The sequence below is a fragment of the Engraulis encrasicolus genome, chromosome 23, assembly GCF_034702125.1.
Source record: "Engraulis encrasicolus isolate BLACKSEA-1 chromosome 23, IST_EnEncr_1.0, whole genome shotgun sequence".
Lineage (NCBI taxonomy): Eukaryota > Metazoa > Chordata > Actinopteri > Clupeiformes > Engraulidae > Engraulis > Engraulis encrasicolus.
This window is the reverse complement of record NC_085879.1, coordinates 44,395,517-44,399,893: the sequence shown is the minus strand read 5'-3', so window position 1 is coordinate 44,399,893 and position 4,377 is coordinate 44,395,517. Positions and strand designations below refer to the sequence as shown.

Genomic DNA, 4,377 nt, shown 5'->3' with positions numbered 1-4,377 from the left:
ACCAAAGCATCAAGGATATCTGGACTTCTATATCCCTCATGCAATGCCACTGCCCATTGACTTCAATGGTGCGACACCTTCCATTCTGACACACACAGAGACACACTGCCATACAAAGCAAGAAAGAGTGTGGGGAGATATAATCACAAATAGTAGCTACATTTCTGTCCTGATGCATCTGCCAGATGGCAATCTAGCAAAGAACTTGTGCCAAGGGTGCAGTAACACATGGAGAACCGTGATGTGATGTAGTATGTGATGGTTTATTAGCAGTTTTGTGGTTGTAGTGTCTTCTAGAGGGTTCACAAGAAGTGCAGATTTTGCAGAGGTGTTGGTGGCCCATGACTGGTCCTGGATGGTGCACCACCTTCACCGACTCTCCTCCCCTGATGCTGATGAGTTGGACATGCTGGAAAGGTCATCTAAAGTTTGGCAAAGAGAGAAGATTAGAGGAGAGTGCGTGTGTGTGTGTGTGTGTGTGTGTGTGTGTTATTAACCCATTTTAGCCTGATGCTGCACATGGGTGCATTCCAATATGCAGACTGTCCATTCTCATGCAAGATGATGGTCTTGGCTTTTAAATGCAACTAATTTCACATTTTTATGTGCCTCAGAGGCTGAGCAAGTTAGGTTTTTACCGCCCCCAAGGGTTGCTGGTTCATCTCCCAGCCCACCAGGTTGGTGGGGGGAGTAATTAACCAGTGCTCTCTCCTCCATCCTCCATGACTGAGGTACCCCACGCATGGTACCTTCCCGCCACACTGCAACATACTGCTCCCTTGGGATGCCAATGTAGGCTGCACCCTTGCACAGGTGAGGCATAAAATGCAATTTTGTTGTGTGCAGAGTATACTTCTATGGGCAGTCATGGGGGAGCGGTTAGGGCGTCAGACTTGCATCCCAGAGGTTGCCGGTTCGACTCCCGACCCGCCAGGTTGGTGGGGGGAGTAATCAACCAGTGCTCTCCCCCATCCTCCTCCATGACTGAGGTACCCTGAGCATGGTACCGTCCCACCGCACTGCTCCCCATGGGGCGCCACTGAGGGCTGCCCCCTTGCACGGGTGAGGCATAAATGCAATTTCGCGGTGTGCAGTGTTCACTTGTGTGCGGTGGAGTGCTGTGTCACAATGACAATGGGAGTTGGAGTTTCCCAATGGGCTTTCACTTTTTTCACTACTTGTGTGCTGTGTCACAATGGCAAAGGTGGGCTTTCACTTATATACACCTAGAGATTTTTTCCCCTGAGTCCAATGTTTTTAAACAGTTGAAACATGAACATGTCCAGTCAATATTTACAATGGAATAGTAGACCTCTGTGTCATATTCCCAAGGAATGGTAGCATCGCATCTGCTGTGCTGTGCTGAGTCAAAGTAATTCATAAGCCTACTGGTTGTGTTTTCCCTGCCCATTCACAACTTTGATGGCCTGCAATTTATTCAGATGTGTTCTACAACTTTTTGATGAAACTTCCATTTTACATTTGATACCACAAACTAGGCTTACTTGTTGTGCTGTGTGGATTTTTGTTGAGCAGGGATCTCACTTACCAATTAGCATGTTTTCCTCTTGTTACCAGCATCAGTCTGAACCTGACTGGACACCTGTGCACTTCACCATATGTGAACTCTAAGGGCAAGTGTAGAAGCCTGGCAAATAAAGACAGGAATAAGTCGGTCTCAGTATCACTGTGCAACTACATTCACAATGTAATATGTTGGTTTAGTTGAATTCTGTCCATCAAAATTGAATATTATGGTTTACATTTAGGCATACAACTTTCACAATGCCATATTAGTTACATTTAGCTAGCTAGTGTCCTATTTGGTAAGGACATGTACAAGTGATGTAGGCTGTACAGCAGGGGTGGGCAACTTTCATTATAAGGTGGGCCAACATTTTTAATTACCACAATCAGTGGGCCACATCACCACGCACTTGAGAGAATTTACAAAAGGATACTTCACTTTTTCTTTATTTTTACATGAATGCTTACACTATTGATTTATAGGGGGTTAAAAACTGTCCTTTTTCTTCTTTTAAAAGTGAGAAGTTGGGCTGCATGTGGCGCCCGAGCCTCCAGTTGCCCATCCCTGCTGTACAGTTTCCTAACAGAAAGGCTCTCATAGTATTTCAAATAATGGTCTATATAAAAACTGGTTATAATAGGTACAGTGCAGCATAAACAGGGTTGAGGGGGTGGTTTCTTTTATTTCGTTGTACCTACCGAGTAGTTTAGCCAATGTCTGTGTGACACGTTCATGCTGCCACCTCCACAGCATCCTCTTCACAACCGCAGGGGCAAAACACCTGAAAACATAATAATGTAATCCTTTTTCAGTCCAAGATATAGACTAGAAAATGAGTGACAGCATCACAATCAGGTATGCAAGTGTAGTGGACCCCCCATTTTCAGCTTTTTGTTATTCCCTTATTCTCACTCTCTGTCTTTTTGTTGTCCTGTCAGAAGTTGTCTTTTAGTTTAATTATGCTGTTGCACGTTTTCGCCAATAGATGGCATTATAGGACCAGCAATGAGTGCAGAGACCCTCTCTGGTGCAGTAGCCAGTGACTTCGGTCACATAAAGAACGAAACGTGGAAGTGACAGGCTTTGTTATGATACAGAAGTAGGCCAGTGACAATGGCCTCAAAATTTGGAGACACCCCAACCGGAGGTAGAACAAAACCCAAGAGAAGTCACATTTTGGGTGCTTTTTTTGTTTGGAGGTGCATATGAAAATGTGTAAAATGTTTAGGCTTAGCATTAAAATCACTTTGGCCAAGAATCATTTTCATGTATGGGACACCCTAGAGATGAGGAAAAACATTATTGGGTTTTGTTCTACCTCCGGTTGGGGTATCTCGAAAACGAAGGCCTTTTTGGGCCCATTGTCACTAGCCTAAAGGCAGCGGTGTCAGCTGTACAGTTATGCTGAGGAAAATGTAAATAAACAACGAACTCAGCAAAACTCTACACACTTGAGGACCTTATTCATTAAGTGTGCAACATAAGCATTCACGCAATAATGCCACCAGGTCACATTTAAGATTTAATTAGGAGTATTTTGTTATGGATCTTATGTAGTGATAGACTTACCATTTCTTGTTATGGCATATCTGGCCTATTCCCAAGAGAAGGCTGATGTCCCTGTCTGTTGATCTGATTTTGACGTCGGCAAGATGCTTCGTGCTGTCTGGGTTTCAAACCTAGTGGTGAAATGACAAGGGATTTTATGTAAAAAAAATGCTTATTTCAGTAAGTGTACATACAGTAAACAGATCTAAGAAGTTCCCAGAGCACCCTACGATAGCTGGCATGGTTGGCACAAAGACCCAAAGAGCAAAATTGTCCCAAGATTGTCTTCCAAACAATTCCACTCCAAACATTTTCCTTCTGAAATAAACAATGTCCATATCCTCAGTAGGCAGCTATCTCGTCAGGTCGGCCTTGCCATAGACACATCTGTGGCCCGTAAATTTACAATCTCAAACGTCATCACCATATAAGCCATGGCACAACACAAGCGTTTATTTTTTTTATAATAAGCAAGATATCTCGGCACGTTTGCGCTAGTTATCTGAACACTGATTGTTAACGAATGCCCGAAATAGTGTAGAGCTAGCTGCCATTTATGTTATGCTAGCTAGGGTCAAGTCATCTCATCCAAACTAGCCACAGTAAGGGGGAAATTACGCTTCAAATGAACGGGAATGACTCAAAACTTTAGAAATATATTGTTAGTGTTGGTGAGGATCACTAAAGGACTGTATTGCGCTGGTTCTGATTTGTTGGGATGTTGTGTTGTATGGGGGGCGTCGGTTAGAACACCATGAAGCAGTTAGAAGCAGTTGTCTCCCTTTAGTTTCTTTATTAAACTTCACAGATGAATTACATGGGCATGAGCCTCAGTTGTGTGTGGTCTGCAAACACAGAATAAGGCTAATCAACACACTGTATTAACTAACAAAACATACACTGACTGAAATAATACTCCTCCTAGCATCACTACTTATCATTACTTCGAATATCTAACATAGCTCAATTAGCATGATTTGCACATTTCCAATACAAATGAATACAATGCTAGTTCTCCGTTTAGCATGCTAATCGCGATTAGCACGCTAATCGCGATTAGCACCCCAATCTAACAATACTGTCACATCAACTCTACATCAACATACACACTCTGAAACGAACTACTAACTCACTATTCTGACACAACAACACTTACTTGGTGGAAAGGCACGCACACAAACTTCTCACATGCAATCATCCTGAGGTAATAACTCAACTGGAGCAGCAGAGCTGAGTATGTGCTCCCTGCTCCAAGTAGAACTTAACTGAACTGCACGTGAAGGGGGCGGGACTAGGCATCA

General features: G+C 43.4%; 1 long non-coding RNA gene across 1 annotated transcript in view; it reads right to left on the bottom strand.

The window, feature by feature from the left end:
* Window positions 1–244: 244 nt before the first annotated feature.
* Window positions 245–4,377, bottom strand: part of LOC134439571 (uncharacterized) — a 4,196-nt gene continuing 63 nt past the window's right edge. The window contains exons 1-5 of the long non-coding RNA XR_010032781.1: window positions 4,233–4,377; window positions 3,098–3,207; window positions 2,227–2,309; window positions 1,550–1,648; window positions 245–422 (exon numbers count right to left, since the gene is read on the bottom strand). The exon at window positions 4,233–4,377 is cut by the window's right edge and continues 63 nt beyond it. This is a non-coding gene — a long non-coding RNA (uncharacterized LOC134439571). The remainder of the gene's footprint in view (window positions 423–1,549; window positions 1,649–2,226; window positions 2,310–3,097; window positions 3,208–4,232) is intronic.